The sequence below is a fragment of the Phyllobates terribilis genome, unplaced genomic scaffold (assembly GCF_046119375.1).
Source record: "Phyllobates terribilis strain yellow unplaced genomic scaffold, ASM4611937v1 Scaffold_2__4_contigs__length_985480577, whole genome shotgun sequence".
Classification (NCBI taxonomy): Eukaryota; Metazoa; Chordata; class Amphibia; order Anura; family Dendrobatidae; genus Phyllobates; species Phyllobates terribilis.
Window position 1 is genome coordinate 768,177,237 of NW_027362762.1, and position 21,790 is coordinate 768,199,026.

Consider the following 21,790-nt stretch of genomic DNA (forward strand, 5'->3'; position numbering starts at 1 on the left):
TTCTGAATTAAAAATATCCCTCGTGCAGATGTCCGATTGGGCTAGGTGCGATCCGACAAAACAATACATACCACTCGGACTAATGTTAGTCAATGGGGCCATGTACATGTCTGATTTTTTTCCTCATACAGAGTGTGTGCAAGGAACAAAATCGCTGCGTGCCCCAGTTTGATCCAGTATTTAGATTGCACTTGGCCATGCAAGTCAATGAGTCCATTGTATCCATCGGACTGTACTTGGATGACATGTTACTGCAGTCTGATTTCCACAGACTGACACAATGGAAAAGGTGGAGAATTTTTTTTATCCATCTTCTCTTCATCCAAGAGAATCGGATCACACTATAATCACACTCTTGTGAAAGTCTGACCAGAGTGTGATTAATATAACTGATCCAATTTTCTAGTCCAAGCAAGTAACAACTTATCTATTGAATAGGTGGCAACTAGTATATATGGTGTGGGGTCTCCCTTGAATCAAGAGTCCCCCTATTGAATGTTAAAAAAGGTGACTTGAGGACCCTGTTTTCCTCTGGCCAGTAGGAGTTGCATAAACTCTGTAACTGCATTCACAGTCTATGATGCTGAAAATACAATGACAGCCAAGAGCTGTATCAGTGCTGCAGTCTTACAGTCAGGTGAAGAATGGGAACATATATTCTAGCTATGAGCCATGGTTCAAGATAACAATTAACTTCTAACAAACCTTGTGCTAAGTAGTTTGTTTTCAAAATAAGCTCGGTGCGAGCACGAAACGTGTAAAAATAAAAACTACAAAATTGCTATTCCATTTTGGAACTGCTTCCTTTATACAGTAGCATGGTCTACTCTGAAATGTCAATCTCCTTTTCCTACAAATAAATATCTTGATATAGCACACTTAAGTGAATGGACAGCAACTGAGAAAAGCAGAGCTGAGATAGTAGACAGGCATCTTGACTTAACAGAGCCAAGTGTAGGAACAGCAGTTTGGAAGAGCTGAACTTAATGAGCCTTCAGGCACACAGCATCTGTGAGAAGCAGAGTTGAAACAGCAGAAAGGCATCTTGATGTAGCAGAACAGAGTGTGTGGTCAGCATCTTGGAACAGCAGAATTAAATCAGTCATCAGGCACTTTGAAACAGCAGGGCCGAGTGTGCACACAGCACCTTGAAATAGCAAAGCTGAATCGTCAGGCAGACATCTTGATGTACCAGAGGCAGGAATGCACAAAAGCACTTTGCTGGAGTAGAGATTAGTTGGAAGTCAAACTCTTTGATGACGAAAAGTAGGGATGAGCGAATGTTTCAATATTCGGTTGGGATTATGTTCACCGAATTTGCAATATTCGCCGAATTTATTTGTCGAATATTCGGCGAACATTACCGAACGCCATAGGATTCAAAATGGGGGGGGGCAAAAAACACATAAAAAACACCTTCAAATGTGCCAAAACACATCAAATAAGGGTTAGACACCTGGAAAGTACCATCAATTGACCCAGAGTACAAGTACTATAATTATTATTATTACAGCGACATTTATTCCATGGCACTTTAAATGTGAAAAGGGGTCACCGACTAGTACAAGAGGAGAGACACTCCCACGAAGGCGCACAAACAATGTACAAGGGATTGGTGAGGATACAGTAGGTCAGGGTAGAGCTAGTCATGCAGTGGTATGCTGCAGCGAGGGTTACCGCAGATTGTATGCTTGTCACAAGAAGTGGGTCTTCAGCTTCCTTTTCAAGGTTTCCAAGGTAGGCGACAATGTGATGTGTTGGGGTACAGAGTTACACAGTAGCGGAGATGCACGGGACAAATCTTGTATGCAATTGTGGCAAGAAGACATAAGAGGGAAGTAGAGAAGGAGATCTTGGTGGAAGGATGGGAGGTTGCGTGCAGGTAATTAGTACATGGAGACTAGGTCACACATGTATGGAAGAGCTTTTCAATTGGTGTCTCTGGGCAACAGGGAGCCAGCAGAGGGATTGACAGAGGGGAAAAGCCTGGGATAGCGGGGTGACAGGTGGATTAATCGGTTAGCGCAGTTTAGGATAGATTGGAGGGGTGTGAGAGTGGTAGAAGGGAGGCCACAGAGCAGAATCTTGTAGTAGTTGATGAAGGAGATAATGAGGGCATACACTGGTGTTTTTCTAGATTCACAGTTGAGGAATGTGGGAATTCCCGAAATACTTTGGAGCTGGAGTCAGCAGCAAGTGGGAAGGGCTTGGATCTGACGTTTGAAGGACAGATCAGACTCAAGCTTGCGGGACTGGGGAGAGTGGGCAGCCATTCACTTGGATAGATAGGTCAGTTAAGGGGGGGGGTAATGAGATCGTGGAAAGATGATGCATTCGGTTTTATCCATGTTAAGTTTTACAAATCTAGCACAGAAGAAAGATGAAATAGAGGACACACATTGTGGAATTTTGGTTAGTAAGGAGGTGATATCAGGTCCAGAGAGGTAGATCTGTATGTCATCAGCATAGAGGTGATTCTGAAAGCCATGAGACTATGAGCTGTCCCAGGCTGAAGGTATAGATGGAGAAGAGCATGGGTCCTAGAACTGAACCTTTAGGGCCCCAGACACATAGGAGGCGAGATGAGGAGGTGGGAGATGCTGAGAGATGAGAGTCTGTAGTAAGAGGGAATGGTCTACTGTGTCAAAGACAGATAACAGGTCTAGGAGGAGGAGGACAGAGTAGTCTTGCTTGGATTTTGCAGTTACTAGGTCGTTGGTGACTTTAGTCAGGGCAGTTTCAGTAGAATGGTGCATTCGGAAGCCAGATTGTAAGCGGTTAAAGAGGGAGCAGGAAGAGAGGTGGGAGGACAGTTCAAAATAGACGTGTTGATCCAGTAGTTTGGAGGCATAGGGGAGAAGTGAGGTGGGGAAATAGCTAGACATATCATTGGTCAAGGGAGGGCTTTTGGAGGATGGGTGTGATTGAGGTATGTTTGAATCATGAGGGGAAGACGCCAGTTGTTAGTGACAAGAGGAGGGTTAGGCTTGGGATGAAGACTGTGGTATGGTTTGGAATGAGGTGGAATGGTATTGGGTCAAGTTCACAGGTGGTGAGATGTGATTTGGAGAGTAAAGATGATCTTCCATGATGGCGGAGAAGCTAGTTTTGGAGGAGAGTTGAGTATTTATGAGAAGGGGCTGTTGGGACATTAAGCAAAAGCTTTGCTCTAAGTTGTCAATCTTCTGCTTGAAGAATGAGGCTAAGTCTTCAGCTGAGATGAAAGGAGAGGAAAGGGAGGGGGAGCTGGTGGACAGAGGAGGGACTTGAAAGTACTGAATAGCTGTTTAGGGTTGTGAGACTCGTATGATATGAGAGATGAGAAGTAGGTTTGTTTCGCTGAAGTGAGCAATTGTGCAGCATTTTGAAAACTTCTGTTACTGGACTCCACTCCCTTTCTTTGGCAGTCACACAGCAGTATACCTTGTAGATCAGGGGCAGGAAGAACATGTGCTCCAGTTGATGACAAGCACTGCATCAAGTGGCCTCTGATCCTCTTCCTCCACCTTAAAATCACAAGCAGTACAGTCCTCAGAGGTGGCATCCCAATTACCCTTGTTTTCACCCATGTCACACATGGTCAGTCGGGCAGTTGGAGAGTTGTGACACAGGTGAAAACAAAGGTAATTGGGATGTACAACAGGGGTTGGAAAACTAAACTACTATACAGCTAGAGTTGGAGAACTAAACTACTACACACCAGGGGATGGAGAACTAAACCACAAGACAACAGAAGATGGAGAACCAAACTAATAGATAACAGGGCTTGGAGAACTAAACTAATAAGACAACAGGGGTTGGAAAACTAACCTACTAAACAGCTAGGGTTGGAGAATGAAACAAATATACACCAGAACATGGAGAACTAAACTAATAGAATACAGGGCTTGGAGAACTAAACTATTAAGACAACAGGGGTTGGAAAACTAACCTACTAAACAGCTAGGGTTGATGAACTAAACTACTACACACCAGGGGATGGAGATCTAAACCACTAGACACCAAGGTGTCACTAGACAGCAAGTGTTGGAATCCCCAAGGCTTAAGGGACAAACTTCTGTATCTAACAATTCCTCCAGTTCTTCTGCCTCCTCCACCTCCTCTAGGGCCTCCACCTGCACCCTCAACCTCTGCCTTAATGAGACACATATTCCAACAGTGCAGAGAAAATCCCTGCCATCTCCGTACTGCACAGCCAGGGCTCACCGCAATCAGGCAGTGTTAAAATTAATATGCCATGGAGATCGCAGTTATACAGCTGAAGAGTTGTAGACAGTTCTCCAGGCTGAGTTTGAGCAATGGCTGTCTCCACTGAACCTGGAGCAAGGGAAGGTCATGTGCGATAATGGTGCAAACCTGGTGGCAGCCCTACACCTGGGCAACCTCACAGACATGCCTTGAATTGCTCACATTCTCAACCTGATTGTACAGCAATTTCTCCACCACTATCCCAGCATGGATGCCCTGCTGCAGAAACCACGGTCTCTGTGTGCTCACTTAAACTTTAAAAATGAATATGATCGTTAGTATGAAAACTAGACTACTAGACAACGAGCAAACTCTTTCATGATGATAGAGGCCACCATCTCCTTTGTTTGCTGGTACTTTTCTCTGGAAATGAGTTTGTCTCCAATCAGCCAGGAATATTCAGTGAATTGAACGCCACGCTTTGGTATTAGCACCCAATACCAGAAGCAAAGCCATCCACAATTTCCATACTTCAGGAATTTTATTTGGTAAACTGGCTGAGCAAACATTAGTTTCTCACAAAGGAGCTGAAGAAACTGAGTGGCAGTAGGTGCAAGTTTCTCCAGCATGACCTACTTGTTATTGTTAGATATCAGAGGAAGAACATAACTGGGCTTAGCCAAGGTTCCATATTGCATCTTAAGTCTTATAGACCCAGCACTTGCGGCCTTCTACAGGATGGTGGAGAAGGAGACAGTAGGTTGTGGAGCAGCATTAGCTCTGGTGTTGTTATGGCAGCAAAGCAACAGAAGGCTGTATGCTGTCTTGAAGAGATACGTTTTTAGGTTCTGTCTGAAGGATATGAATGTGGTGGCTAATTGGATGTGTTGAGGCACAGAATTCCAGAGGATGGGGGATATTTGGTAGAAGTCTTGGAGGAGATTGTGTGAGTAACAAATAAGTGTGGAGGAGAGAAGGAGGTCTTGGGAGGACCAAAGATTACGTAAGGGAATATATCGGGAGATTAGTTCTGAGATGTACAGAGATGAATGGTTATGGAAGGCTTTGTACGTCAGTGTTAGTAGTTTGAACTGGAGTCACCAAGCAATGGGGAGCCAGTAAAGTGATTTTACAGATTGCAATCTTATAGATTGATGGATCCAGTCCACAGTGAAAAAAAGAAAGCAGCCATAGAGTGTCTGGGAACCTTCACAAAGACTTTTCTTAGCCAGGGCTACTTCTCGGCAGAGTTGGACAGGCCCACCAGAGAACAGGAGAGTCCTCCGGTGGGCCCTGGCTTCTCCTTCAGGAGAATTCATAGTGAAAACCTTGCAGTTGCTATGAGGCACTTAAGCGGGGGAGAAAGGTGGGCACTCAGAATCAAATCCACTGGTGGGCCCAATATTCTTCACTCTTACACAGCTTATCAGTAACAGTTGTATTTCAGCTCAGCCATATTCTTTAGCTCAGTGAAAGGACTGGCATAGAGGGAAACTGTATCTACTCCCGCTGTCATTTTTCCCAGGAAAGTCCTGTAATGTAGCTGGCTTCATAAGCAATGATAGCCCATGCAACATCAGGTGAGCCCAATGTTCTTCACTCTTACACTGCTTCTCGGTAACAATTGTATTTCACCTCAGCCATATTCTTTAGCTCAGTGAAAGGACTGGCATAGAGGGAAACCATATCTACTCCCACTGTCATTTTTCCCAGGAAAGTCCTGTAATGCAGCTTGTTCCATAAGCAATGACAGCCCATCCAACATCAGCTCACACTACACGGTGGTGTATCGACACACAAAAATCTTTCTTTGCACCTTGAATTTCAGGACTACAGAATTGGGCAATGGCCTGATCTGCAATGCATTTGAGAAATAACTTGCATAAGCAAAGCCACAGTTTAGGCTTCTCAAGATCTCCATTAATGAAACTGACACAGTTTTCTCAACTCAACAGCTCTTATGTATGGAGACTGACCTGAATTCCGACTAGTGTGTTGAAGCTGGTACTCAACAACTGCCCTCTGCTGCTCACAAATCCTTCCCAACATCTGCAACGTTGATTTCCAATGTGTGGTGACATCGCACAACAGTCAGTGAGCTGGAAACTGCAATTGCTGCTGAAGCATTGCCAACCCCCAATCGCAGTGAACCACCCTTCTTTGGCACCCTGAGATGTCCCATAGTGTATGACGTTAGTAACAGAACAAAGTATTTTTTTAATGTGGATGAGGCCTGGATAACATAGGAGATATTCTCCAAACTATTTCAAACTGAGATGTTCCCTACAAAATCAAAGTGAGAGTGTTGTGTATAGCCACCTCCTTGTGTCCTCTCTCTATAGCTGCCAACAAAGTCAGTAGAACTGACTCACTCAAAAAAAGTTTCATTATTCTTTTAACTTAGATTCTAGTATATCATTCTTCAGACTAGATTTCAAGAAAAGAAGATTGATATCATGCACCTCACAATGATTTAATTGTAGTAATAAGACAAAATTAATTGGGCTTCATGTACAAAGCTATGTGAACATGTCCCAGCATTAACTGCATGCAAATGGTACATCAGCATGCACTATAATCCCCACTAGAAACAAAGCTTCTGCAAGTTTGCTGAGAATTTGGTGTTCACATCATATTTTGAGCCTCCCTTTACATGTACTTAGGAAAAGAAAAAGACATACTGTGAAATATGTTATCCATAGGCGTTTGTTGTATACTAGTGATGAGCGAACATACTCGCAAGTACTCGGTACTCGCCCGAGCATCCCAAAACTCGATATGCTCGGAGCTTGCCGAGTACTTGCAAGAAGCTCGGGTGGATGTTCGGGTCCCCTCCCCGCATATTTGGCACTCTTTAGAGCGCCAATCAACATGCAGGGATTGTCTGCCACGCACTGTAATGCCACAGCCATGTTGGTTGTGGCATTACAGTGATTGGCTGGCCGCACAGCGTCATCAGGTCTATATCAGACATGGCGCCGATGTGCTTGTCAGTCTTCTCCACAATCAGGCAGTATAGTGAGAGGTGCTGTTGAGCTAGGGAGAGATTTGGTTGTGTATTAGGTAGTGTAGGGCGAAAACAAGTACATTACACATATCCATCTCAACAAACAGTGCTTCTGAGGACTAACCCATCTGCAGAGATATCAGGCAGGCAGTGTATATAGGCAGGCAGGCAGTGTATATAACAGACTGCAGTGCATATAGCACAAGAGGCTCTATTCCAGTTCTGCCTTCTGCTGATGTTAGATATTTCTAGACAAAGGCCCAGGTCTCAGGAATATTTTTTTTTGGATCGTAATCCTCATTATTTGCTTAAAAAGCAATCCAGAGAACACCGTTTTTCTGCGCCATTTGCTTGTTGGCACTGCAGAATACAGCCAGGTCCATTCCATATTACAGCGCTAAGACTCCAGCTATTTAATTGATCACATATAATTGCGCTGAAAATACTGCCATTTTTGGCCTCCATTCAAAATTTTTTTCAGTGTGTCAGCAAAGTTTTGACACCAGTATGCTGTTCAAAATAGTTACCAACAGGCCAGGTATTTAAAACTGTGGTTTTTCCATCACACGGACTACATATAATTTCGCTCCAAATTCAGCCAATTTTCGAGAGCATAGAAGATATTGTCCTCCATTTAAAATGGGCAAGGCGCGTGGCAAGGGAAGGGGAACTGGACGTGATGGTGCATGCAGAGGCCGAGGCCGAGGCCGTGGGCAAGCTGAAATTGTGCCACAACAAACACCCACATCTTCTCGCCTGACCTTCCTGTTCCAATTCCTAGGGGACCACACCACACCACTATTGAACCTAGAGCAGTGTCAAAAGGTTGTTGGTTGGATAGCGGTAATGCTTCCAGTCACTTAGTCAGCATCACCACCACCAGCCTGTCTTGCACACGGTCAAGTCTCAGTAGCCATGAGTCTGTACTGCATATTCCTCACCCTGATCCTTCTTCCTCCCACCATGCTGAGTGTCCGGAGACAACTGATCCCACACTTGGAAACTCTGAAGAGCTGTTCACTTTTCCATTTATAGATTCGGGCCTCTCGACCGGTCCACTTGCTGAGGGCAAGAGGACATCGCATGTAGCGATGCCCAAATATTTGAGCAGCCACGGTCACACGAAGGCGACGGTGGGAAAGTGTCACAAGAGGTGGACGATGGTGAGACACAACTGTCAGGAAAACAAGAGGAGGATCAGGGTGCAGAAGTGGAAGAGGAGGTGGTGGATGATATAGTAACTGACCCAACCTGGCAGGAGGACATGCAGAGCGAGGACAGCAGCACACAGGGGGAGGGAGGTAGAGCACCCCAACAGGCAGGAAGAAGCAGTGTGGTGGCCGCAGACAGAAGGCAGGCCACTGTAACACCAACACAAAGGAAGTTGCCAGTACAACTGTTAGGTCTTCCCGAGTCTGGTTGTTTTTTAAAGACTCTGCCAATAACCCCAAAAAGGACATTTGCACCAGCTGCCAGGCTAGCATCAGCAGGGGTGGCAAAACTAGCAGCCTGACCACCACCAGCATGATCAGGCACATGGCAGCAAAGCACCCGACTTTGTGGGCCGAACCCCAGGGTCTTGGAACAGTGTCTGCGGGTGGCACCATTGATTCTTCCGTTGTTGTGCATGAAAGCCAATCCCCTGTCCATGGTGCATGTGAAGATGCCTCCTGCCCTGCACCTGTCGTTGCACACTCTCAAGTAGCATCATCAGGAAGCACGTCCACATCCTTGTCCCAGAGCAGCGTTCAGTTGTCCATACCCCAGTCCTTGGAACGCAAGCGCAAATACGCAGCCAACGACCCACAGGCCATACTACAAAATTCCCACATTTCATGACTGCTTGCACTCGAAATGTTGCCTTTAGGCTCATGGAGATGGAAGCATTCCGCAACCTGATGGCGGCGGCCGTCCCTCGGTACTTGGTCTCCAGCCGCCACTATTTCTCCCGGTGTGCCATCCCCGTATAACAAAAACACGTGTCCCAAAACATTAGCCGTGCCCTCAACAACGCAGTTACAGGGAAAGTCCACCTAACCTCGGACACGTGGACAAGTGCTTGTGGGCAGGGACGGTACATCTCGCTGACGGCACATTAGGTTAATAGAGTGGAAGCCAGGACCCAGTCGGACCTTGGGAAGGAACACGTCCTCCCGACGCCAAGGATTGCGGGCCCTTGGTCAATCACGGTTGCTCCCACAGTCTACAGCTCCTGCACCTCATCCTCCTCAGCCTCCTCCTCCTCTTCAGCCTCCATCTCCGAAATGACAACATCAGTCACAAGCTGGAAGCACTGCAGCACTGCCTTGGGCAAGTGGCAACAAGTTGTGCTGAAGCTAATATGCTTAGGTGACAAGCCGCACAATGCTGAAGAGTTCTGGACAGCTCTGAAAGAGCAAGCAGATCTTTGGCTCACACCCCTGAACCTACAGCCAGGCATTGTCGTGTGTGACAATGGCCGGAACCTGGTGGCGGCTCTGAGGCAAGGCGAGCTCACACACGTACCATGCCTGGCCCATGTGCTTAACTTCGTGGTTCAGCGGTTTCGCAAATCCTACCCAGAGCTGCCGGATCTGCTTGTTAAAGTCCGCCGCCTGTGTGCCCATTTTAGAAAGTCACATACAGCTTCCGCCGGCCTTGCCGTGTTTAAGCAGCGTTTGCAGCTTCCGGCTCGGAGACTGGTGTGTGATGTCCCCACGCGTTGGAACTCTACACTGCAAATGTTGGGAAGGATTTGTGAGCAGAAGAGGGCAGTTGTTGAGTACCAGCATCAACAAGGCCGTCGGTATTCAGTTCAGACTCCACACATAACACCTCAGGAGTGGACATGGATGTCAGACATATGTACCATCCTCCAAAACTTTGAGGACGCCACCAAGATTGTGAGCGGCGATGACGCCATAATTAGCGTCAACATCCCGCTTCTCTGTCTTCTGAAATGCTCTCTGCGCACAATCAAAGAAGATGCATTGCAGGCGATCACGATGAGATGGAGCAAGGAACCATACAGGGTGATTACACACAACCCAGCCTCATCTCATCCCAATGTGGATTGGGTGCCAATGAGGAAGAGGAGGAGGAAGAACAGGAGCTAGTTTCATGTGCTATAGACGGTACTACCAGCACAACTGTCAAACCATCTGTTCAGCGTGGATGGTCAGAGGACAGAGAGGAGGAGGAGGAGGAGGAGAGCATGGTCAGTCATCCTCTTGGTGAGGGCATGGAAGTCTTGCCTGTTTGCAGTCTGGCACGCATAGCTGAGTTTATGTTATGCTGCCTTTCCCATGAAACTCGCGTTCTCAAAATTTTGGGTGAAAGTTATTACTGGTTGGTGACACTTCTAGACCCACGCTACAAGGAGAACTTTATATCTCTTATTCCTGAGGCAGACAAGTCTACAAAAATGGGGCAGTATCAGAAGGCCCTTGTTGCGGAACTATTAAAAAAATTCCCATCTGAAAACGCTGGTGGCAGAGGTCACAGTTCGTTGGACAACCAAGGACTACAGGCGAGAGAGACACAACTTCAATCCAGCAGAGGCAGGGGAACAATGTCAAAGTTCTGGGAGAATTTTCTCAGTCCCTCCCATCGCACAGGCCCTGAGGCGCAGTGCAAAGTTTGGGAAGATGCTGAGGGAGTACCTTGCTGACCGTACCAACATCCTCTGTGATTCCTCTGTGCCTTATAATTATTGGGTATCCAAGCTGGATATGTGGAATGAACTGGCTCTCTATGCCTTGGAGGTCCTGGTCTGCCCTGCCGCCAGCGTTTTATCAGAGTGGGTTTTTAGTGCCGCTGGTGGAATTATAACTGATAAGCGCATCCACCTGTCAACTGAAAATGCTGACAGGCTGACTCTTATAAAAATAAACAAGGGCTGGATTGGGCCAAACTTCCCAACACTACCGAATGATAGCAGTGTAACAAACTCAAATCCAGTGTCTTTTTTTGGGAGGTATATTCCCATGAACTTCCTCACACCCACACATGGGTATACACTTATTTTGGCTATTTGCTCTTGTCCTCCTCCTTCTCCTCATCCTCATCCTCCACCACCATATCACCAGGGTGACCGTGGTCCGTGATGCAACACCCACATAATTTTTTTCAAGGGTCTTTATGAAGCCTGTAAAAATTGGTTTTTATACAGTATGTTCATGTATACCCCCCAGGGGTAAATGTTTGTCAGCCCATACACTTAGTGCATGGGCATTACAAGTATAGTAGACCCGCTCCTTTTCTAATGGGAACATTTTTTGAGGCCCTCCTCCATGTCTCTTCCAAGGGGCATTGGAGTGCCTCCCAATTTTTGGCAGCCCTTGCATTCACTGCATAGGTAAACACAATGGGAGACCCACTTCCTAATAATGGGAATATTGTTTTCAGGAGGCCCTCCTCTAAGTCTCTTCAAAGGGGTATTTGGGTGTGTCCAAATGTTCAAAGTGGTATTGGGGTGCGTCCAAATTTTGGGCAGCCCTGCCACTCATTGCATACGCATTAACAGTATAGGAGACGCACGCTTTAGTAATGGGAACAATAAAACATAGCCGGCTGATGGCTCTCTCAGAATAGTGAGGGCCGACTGCTGGCCCTTTCAGAATAGTAAGGGCCGCCTGATGGCCCTATAAAAATAGGCTTTTTGACTTTCAAAGTACCTCCTTCATAAATGAAACACGATGTGCCTGATGATATCTCACACACCACATGGTCAGATAAGGTTGTAAAATGTTAAAATGACATTTCCTGGTGAATGCATTTGTCACGGTTGAAAGCAATGCAAAAGTGCAAAAATGCATAAAAAATGCTATGTGTGAACATAGCCCAAGGTGTGGAGGAGTATTTTTGTTTTTGGTTATTAATTTTAAATACAAATCATTACCCTGGAAAGGATGTTCCTTAACATAATTCCCAGGAAAATCCATTTTGGTTTCGTTTTTGTATGTTTTATTGTGAGTCCGTAAAAGTGGCGTAATACCTCTGACAATGTTGTTGACAGAAGTGACCTGGAAGTCAGAAATGCTTCCAGGGGTCTTCCCCATGCTGTTCCCATGTAATTTGAGCAATTTTTAGGCCCCCTACAGACCGCCGGGGAGAGGCATCTGAAAAATGCTCGAATTTCCCATAGACTTACATTGGGCTCATTGCTCGGGTCGAGCACCCGAATATTCCAATGTTCTCGACCCGAGCATCGTGCACCCGAGCATTTTAGTGCTCGCCCATCACTATTGTATACATATAAAAAGAAATGTATACCACACTGAGTACTTTTATTTCCTGTATACCTTTGCATGGCATAAAATTGGCTACTATGCAATGTCATACAGCACATAAAAGGTTTAACAAAGTCTATTAGCACGATGTAGGTCAAAAGGTGCTGTGACACAATGTCTTTTTTATGTATAAATAAGGTATTAGTTTCAAGAAAATACTGCTAGAAACACACCAGACTTGTGCAGCAAGTCCTTTACAGAGATGGACAGACATTGTCATTTTTACAGATAAAATCTAAGATAAAAACAAAATGAGCAAATACCCTGCAGTGATTAAATAAGTTGCAATACTCCATGAAAATAACATAGGGTACTTAGTTAACAAAATTTTGATAAAAAAAAAACTTAAAAGCCACCAACCATGTCAAGGTGACCCTATTCGGGATGGTCCTAACCTCTAGTATTAAAACCTTACCATATGTCAAACATGCGCCAACCATGCATGCATACCAAATTATATTCCAATTTATCTCTTTAGGTTTTTGTGGCCACATTTCATATATGTGTCCTTAATCATTGTATGTGTTATTGGTGATGTGTGCTTATGAATTTAAATATACGCATTTAAAAATTGTTAAAATCTAAGCGGACCTGTTTGCTGGAAGCATTATTCAGTATGTTTGATAAGTACATTGAAGTAAAATTGAGCTGATCCCATGGTTCAGCTTTTTGCTCTAGCGTGTAGATTTCTGGAGCCTGGAGAAGTAATAGAGTTGAGTAAAATGATTTGAAGCACCCTTGTCTAGTGGCCATGTTGATAGCCTGCTGCCACTGTTAGGGACATATTCACAACCATACATGGATTATAATGAGGGCAATCTGAGCTAACGCCTTGGGCCTAAGCCCCAAATCTGAAGCTCCGCTGCTGGCAATATAGAATAGAATCTCAGCTCCAGGGGAGCTTCCTTCACCAGAGACTGGAGCACTGCGCCAGGGGAACGTGACTGAGCTGAGTATGTGTTGTTGTTGGTGGTTTTATATACTGTTGTGCTCAAAAGTGTACATAAGCCAGCATAATTTTTGCTTTCTTGGCCTTGTTTCAGAGAATATGAATGATAACAAAAAACTTTTTTTTCCACTCATGGTTATTGGTTGGGTGAAGCCATTTATTGTCAAACTACTGTTTTCTCTTTTTAAATCTTAATGACAACAAAAAACATCCAAATGACCCAGAAGTCTGGTGGATACACAGCTGATAGTCCTACTGAATAGACTCTTAGAATTTGGATTATGGTAAGAAAAAAAGCACCTATGTAAAGAAAAACGAGTGGTCATCATTACTTTAAGAAATGAAGGTCTGTCAGTGCGAAAAATTGGGAAAACTTTGAAAGTGTCCCCAAGTGCAGTTGCAAAAACCATCAAGCGCTACAAAGAAACTGGCTCACATGAGGACCGCCATAGGAAAGGAAGACCAATTGTCACCTCTGCTTCTGAGGATAAGTTTATCCGAGTCACCAGCCTCAGAAATTGCAGGTTAACAGCAGCTCAGATTAGAGACCAGGTCAATGCCACACAGAGTTCTAGCAGCAGACACATCTCTACAACAACTGTTAAGAGGAGACTTTGTGCAGCAGGCATTCATAGTAAAATAGCTGCTAGGAAACCACTGCTAAGGACAGGCAACAAGCAGAAGACTTGTTTGGGCTAAAAAACACAAGGAATGGACATTAACCCTAGAACGCATGACCATAAAAATCTACACTTTCACATACCTGGGGCCTTTTAGGCCCGTGTGCAAATAACATGGAATAAATCAAATAAAAATGACAAACAACTAAATACCTGAGGAATACCTAGAGTTTCAAAATTCTAACTAAATAATCTTGCAGAAAATAGAAAACAATTAACAGGACGGGCCTGCGAGGCCCCAGGTATGCGTTCTAGGGTTAAACCGGTGGAAATCTGTGCTTTGGTCTGATGAGTCCAAATTTGAGATCTTTGGTTCCAACCACCGTGTCTTTGTGCGACGCAGAAAAGGTGAAAGGATGGACTCTACATGCCTGGTTCCCAAAGTGAAGCATGGAGGAGGAGGTGTGATGGTGTGGGGGTGCTTTGCTGGTGACACTCTTGGGGATTTATTCAAAATTGAAGGCATACTGAACCAGCATGGCTACCACAGCATCTTTCAGCGACATGCTATTCCATCCGGTTTGCGTTTAGTTGGACCATCATTTATTTTTCAACAGGACAATGACCCCAAACACACCTCCAGGCTGTGTAAGGGCTACATGACCAAGAAGGAGAGTGATAGGGTGCTACACCAGATGACCTGGCCTCCACAGTCACCAGACCTGAACCCAATCGAGGTGGTTTGGTGTGAGCTGGACCGCAGAGTGAAGGCAAAAGGGCCAACAAGTGCTAAGCATCTCTGGGAACTCCTTCAAGATTGTTGGAAGACCATTTCCGGTGACTACCTCTTGAAGCTCATCAAGAGAATGCCAAGAGTGTGCAAAGCAGTCATCAAAGCAAAAGGTGGCTACTTTGAAGGACCTAAAATATAAGACATATTTTCAGTTGTTTCACACTTTTTTGTTAACTATATAATTCCACATGTGTTAATTCATAGTTTTGATGCCTTCAGTGTGAATGTACAATTTTCATAGTCATGATATATATATCTATATATATATATATTGTAATGCAGCGGCTTGCTGAATTGCAAAAATGTCAGATTGGGTGTGTTCTGGCTGACCACGTACCTCCCCTTCAGGTGACTGAACACATGACTGTGACATCATCACAGGTCCTGTGCGCACAGAAGAGTTATATATCCGGGTGGTTTTGAGAGACAGTATGGAGTCGGACCTGACCTTAGATACAAGGGCAAGTGGGTCGCACTGCTGTATTGACCGCTCGGAGCGAGGGAGGTCTGACAAGGTAAGGACTCGGAAATATGACTTGACGAAGTTAGTGACAATGACAGATGTTAGGTCCCTAAGGAATGGGCTAGTGTTGATGACTAATATTCCAGGGGCTGAGCAGTGCAAACGTCAAGTACATGGACTCTGTGTGAACCGTGAATTATAATGTGATTGAGTATATCATGTGTTCAATACCATGGGCTTGAACAAGAGTGGGAGGATATGTAATGCAGCGACTCGCTGCATTGGCAAAATGTCAGAAGGGGTGTGTTCTGGCTGACCACGTATCTCCCCTTCAGGTGACTGATCACATGACTGTGACATTATAACAGGTCCCGTTCGCACAGAAGAGATATATATCTGGGTGGTTTGAGATACAGGAAGGCAAGAGACCTGATCCCTGTGTCTGGGACACCAGTAGCCCTGGAAGGCACGTGGCCTGGAGACCACGTCTGGTGAGCCTTAAACCACAGCTTTGGCAGAACAGAGCTGATAGAAGCAGCTAAGACCCGGCAAAGGTAAAGGAAGGTACTTGATATGGACATTAGTGTTGTTACCTTGTTGAAGACTGTGGCAAATGCCGAGCTTCCTGCACGGTGTTGGGCTGTGAGCACAACGCCCATCTGTGGACGTCGGGCCCTCATACCACCCTCACGGAGTCGGTTTCTAACCATTTGTACAGACACATGCACATTTGTGGCCTGCTGGAGGTCATTTTGCAGGGCTCTGGCAGTGCTCCTCCTGTTCTACCTTGCACAAAGGAGGAGCTAACGTTCCCGCTGCTGGGTTGTTACCCTCCTATGGCTCCCTCCACATCTCCTGGTATCTGCTCCACGCTCTGGACACTGTGCTGACAGACACAGCTACCCTTCATGCCACAACTCGTACTGATGTGTCATCCTGTATGAACTGCACTACCTGAGCAAATTCTGTGGGTTGTACTGTAGACACCGCCTCATGCTACTGTACCTCTAGGGGTGAGAGCAATGGCAAAATGAAAAAGTGACCAAAACAACAGCTTAAAAGGATGAGAACAGAGAAATGGTGTGTGGTCACCTCCTGCAGAACCACTCCTTTATAGGGGGTATCTTGCTAATTGACGATCATTTCTACCAGTTGTCTGTTCCATTTGCACAACAGCAGGAGAAATCGATTCACAATCAGTGTTGCTTCATAACTGGACAGGTAGATTTCACAGAAGTGTTATCGACTTGGAGTTACATTGTGTTGTTTAAGTGTTCCCTTTATCTTTTTGAGCAGTGTATATATATATGTATATATATATATATGTATATACATATATATATACACTACCGTTCAAAAGTTTGGGGTCATTTACAAATTTCATTATTTTTGAAAGAAAAGCACTTTTTTTTTCAATGAAGTTAACATTAAATGAATCAGAAATACACTCTATACATTGTTAATGTGGTAAATGACTATTCTAGCTGCAAACGTCTTATTTTTATTGCAATATCTACATAGGTGTATAGAGGCCCATTTCCAACAACCACCACTCCAGTGTTTTAATGGTACTTTGTGTTTGCTAACTGTGTAAGAAGGCTAATGAATGTTTAGAAAACCCTAGAAAACCCTTGCACAAGTATGTTAGCACAGCTGAAAATGGTTTGGCTGATTTGAGAAGCTATAAAATTGACCTTCCTTTGAGCTAGTTGAGAATCTGGAGCATTACATTTGTTTGTTCTATGAAACTTTCAAAATGGGCAGAAAAAGAGAACTTTCATGTGAAACTCGACAGTCTATTCATATTCTTAGAAATGAAGAGAGATTGCCAAGAAACTGAAGATTTCCTACAACCGTGTGTACTACTCCCTTCAGAGAAGAGCACAAACAGCCTCTAACCAGAGTAGAAAGAGAAGTGGGAGGCCCCGCTGCACAACTGAGCAACACGACAAGTACATTAGAGTCTCTAGTTTGAGAAATCGATGCCTCACAGCTCCTCAACTGGCAGCTTCATTAAATAGTACACGCAAAACGCCAGTGTCAACGTTTACAGTGAAGAGGCGACTCCGGGATGCTGGCCTTCAGGGTAAAGTGGCAAAGAAAAATCCATATCTGAGACTGGCTAATAAAAGGAAAAGATTAATATGGGCAAAAGAACACAGACATTGGACAGAGGAAGATTGGAAAAAAGTTTTATGGACAGACAAATCAAAGTTTGAGGTGTTTGGATCACACAGAAGAACATTTGTGAGATGCAGAACAACTGAAAAGATGCTGAAAGAGTGCCTGACGCCATCTGTCAAGCATGGTGGAGGAAATGTGATGGTCTGGGTTTGCTTTGGTGCTGGTAAAGTGGGAGATTTGTACAAGGTAAATGGGATTTTGAATAAGGAAGGCTATCACTCCATTTTGCAATGCCATGCCATACCCTGTGGACAGCGCTTGATTGGAGCCAATTTAATCCTACAACAGGACAATTACCCAAAGCACACCTCCAAATTATGCATAAACTATTTAGTGATGAAGCAGGCAGCTGGTATTCTATCTGTAATGGAGTGGCCAGCGCAGTCACCAGATCTCAACCCCATTGAGCTGTTGTGGAAGCAGCTTGACAGTATGGTGTTCAAAAAGTGCCCATCAAGGCAATCCAACTTGTGGGAGGGGCTTCAGGAAGTATGGGGTGAAATTTCTCAAGATTACCTCAGCAATTTAACAGCTAGAATGCCAAAGGTCTGCAATGCTGTAATAGCTGCAAAGGGAGCATTCTTTGATGAAAGCAAAGTTTGAAGGAGAAATTTATTCCTTCTAATAAAAATCATTATTTATAACCTTGTCAATGTCTGGACTATATTTTATCATCATTTTGCAACTCATTTGATAAATAAAAGTATGAGTTTTCATGGAAAACACAAAATTGTCTTGGTGACCCCAAACTTTTGAACGGTAGTGTAAATATATATATATATATATATATATATATATATATATATATTACAGTACAGACCAAAAGTTAGGACACACCTTCTCATTTAAAGATTTTTCTGTATTTTCATGACTATGAAAATTGAACATTCACACTGAAGGCATCAAAACTATGAATTAACACATGTGGAATTATATACTTAACAAAAAAGTGTGAAACAACTGAAAATATGTCTTATATTCTAGGTTCTTCAAAGTAGCCATCTTTTGCTTTGATGACTGCTTTGCACACTCTTGGCATTCTCTTGATGAGCTTCAAGAGGTAGTCACCGGAAATTGTCTTCCAACAATCTTGAAGGAGTTCCCAGAGATGCTTAGCACTTGTTGGCCCTTTTGCCTTCACTCTGCGGTCCAGCTCACCCCAAACCATCTCGATTGGGTTCCGGTCTGGTGACTGTGGAGGCCAGGTCATCTGGCGTAGCACCCCATTACTCTCCTGCTTGGTTAAATAGCCGTTACACAGCCTGGAGGTGTGTTTGGGGTCATTGTCCTGTTGAAAAATAAATGATGGTCCAACTAAACGCAAACCAGATGCAATAGCATGCCGCTGCAAGATGCTGTGGTAGCCATGCTGGTTCAGTATGCCTTCAATTTTGAATAAATCCCCAACAGTGTCACCAGCAAAGCACCCCCACACCATCACACCTCCTCCTCCATGCTTCAAGGGGGGAACCAGGCATGTAGAGTCCATCCATTCACCTTTTCTGCGTCGCACAAAGACACGTTGGTTGGAACCAAAGATCTCAAATTTGGACTCATCAGACCAAAGCACAGATTTCCACTGGTCTAATGTCCATTCCTTGTGTTCTTTAGCCCAAACAAGTCTTTTCTGCTTGTTGCCTGTCCTTAGCAGTGGTTTCCTAGCAGCTATTTTACCATGAAGGCCTGCTGCGCAAAGTCTCCTCTTAACAGTTGTTGTAGAGATGTGTCTGCTACTAGAACTCTGTATGGCATTGACCTGGTCTCTAATCTGAGATGCTGTTAACCTGCGATTTCTGAGGCTGGTGACTCGGATAAACTTATCCTCAGAAACAGAGGTGACTCTTAGTCTTCCTTTCCTGGGGCGGGCCTCATGTGAGCCAGTTTCTTTGTAGCGCTTGATGGTTTTTGCAACTGCACTTGGGGACACTTTCAAAGTGTTTCCCAATTTTTTGGACTGACTGACCTTCATTTCTTAAATTAATGATGGCCACTCGTTTTTCTTTACTTAGCTGCTTTTTTCTTGCCATAATACAAATTCTAACAGTCTATTCAGTAGGACCATCAGCTGTGTATCCACCTGACTTCTGCACAACACAACTGATGGTCCCAACCCCATTTATAAGGCAAGAAATCCCACTTATTAAACCTGACAGGGCACACCTGTGAAGTGAAAACCATTTCCGGTGACTACCTCTGGAAGCTCATCAAGAAAATGCTAAGAGTGTGCAAAGCAGTCATCAAAGCAAAAGGTGGCTACTTTGAAGAACTTAGAATATAAGACATATTTTCAGTTGTTTCACACTTTTTTGTTAAGTATATAATTCCACATGTGTTAATTCATAGTTTTGATGCCTTCAGTGTGAATGTACAATTTTCAAAGTCATGAAAATACAGAAAAATCTTTAAATGAGAGGATGTGTCCAAACTTTTGGTCTGTACTGTATATATATAATGTGTGCCTGTGTATAGGAGGCCATGTGGGGGCTCATACTTATTATAAGGGCTGTATGTGGGCTCATACGGTAAATAGCAGGATGTCAGCATATTTAATTCTTCTGAATATTAATTGATAAAAATAATATAAAATAATATGATGCTGCTGAATCGGCTGTCAGTTGGTGTGCGGACCTAGTTTTAGCCGCTGCTCACTATGTACTGAGCAGTGACCGAAGCCACGCTTCTGTGACTGAAAGCCCGAGAATGCCGAGAGGAATAAAGCCATGGCCCCACTATCAGTATTTGGTCAGTATTTTTTCTCAAGAGTGGGAGCCAAAACCAGGTGAGGAACAATCAGATAAAAGGTATCAGAGAAACAAGAGGGCCAATTCTGCATTTATCACCCACTCCAGGTTTTGGCTCCCACTCCTGAGAAAAAATACTGACCGAATACTGACCAAATACTGATATTGGGACCGAGGCCTAAAGCTCATATCTTCCTGGCAGTGGGCTTTCAGTACGGTAGTCATACAACTGTTAGCCTGCAAATTAACTCCATATCTGCAGGTTAATAGCATTTTGGGACATGACAAATTCCCTTTAAAAGTAATGCAACCGCAACAAGTCAGTCAGAACAAGTAGAATTTTTTGTGACTGGCTTGTTTCGATACTTTTTGTGTTGCAATACACTTTATGCTGAGATGTAGCGACATCATACAGCAATCATTGGCAACATGACCTGTGTAGTTTCAGCCTCAACATAAATTTAGTTTTGAAAACTGCATCCAGTAAGGCTACCTTCCTATAAGAAGTATTTGAAGAGTTTTTGATGTTGCAAATTTTCTCAAGCATTTCTGCACATTAGCTATATTAGTTTACTTGAGGGGTTTTTTTTTTCGTTGTGTTTTTTTCCATGTGTTTTTATTGCACTTTGGAAACTGTGGCTTTTTAACAGTTTTTATTTGGTATTTCATGTTTTAAATAAAGATGTAGTATAAAATAAATACATTTTAATACTTCATGGTATTTGGCTTTGACAAAACTGTAATGATACAGACCACAGTAGAAGTGCACTAAAAACAAATATAAGGTTTTTCATCTATGGGTTTTCTACATCTAAAGCAATTCTATGGTGAAAATATGCACTCTGCATACTCGAGAAGAAAAATTGGCATGTTGATTTAAAAAACGCAGTGTGGATCAGTTTACACAAGGTAAAAAAATAATATTGTGCATGATATGTCCAAAAATCCCATCCATTCTGCTGAAATTGTAAGACACTGCGATTTTTGCACTTAAGAGAAGGCTGCATAAGGCTAGGATCAAATGATCATTTTTTTCTCAACCACGAAAATCGGTACAATTATGCTGATTAGTGTATGATCAGAATGTGATCATATGGAGGAAAAAAAGTTTCCTCATCTTCTACATGCAGTATGGTTGTGAAAATCGAACCACAATCGGATGTCATCCGAGTGCGGTCCCATGTTTTTCATGCACCCAGTGGCTTAATGACCGCGATCGCAGCAGTCACCACTGACAAGATGAATGGCAGTGATATAACATGCTCCTAACGCACTCCAGAGTCAGCTGCTGGCATCACAAGAGGACGTGCATGGTGCGGGAGCCAAGGAATAGTGAATATTTTTTTTTTTTAAATATGGGGTGCATTATACTACTATGGATGACAATGGGGTGCATTATACTACTATGGATGACTATGGGGGTGAATTATACTTTATAGGATGACTGGAGTGTATTATACTACTATATATGACTGTGTGGGTGCATTATACTACAAAGGATGACTATGGGGGTGCATTATACTTTATGGAGGACTCTGAGCTGTGCAGTATATTATATGAAGGACTATGGGATGC

The 21,790-nt window shown here is 43.9% G+C and overlaps 1 protein-coding gene across 3 annotated transcripts in view; it reads right to left on the reverse strand.

Annotated features, from left to right (window-relative positions):
* STS (steroid sulfatase) overlaps nucleotides 1-21,790 on the reverse strand; it is an 829,793-nt gene that overhangs the window by 663,257 nt on the left and 144,746 nt on the right. The window lies entirely within an intron of this gene.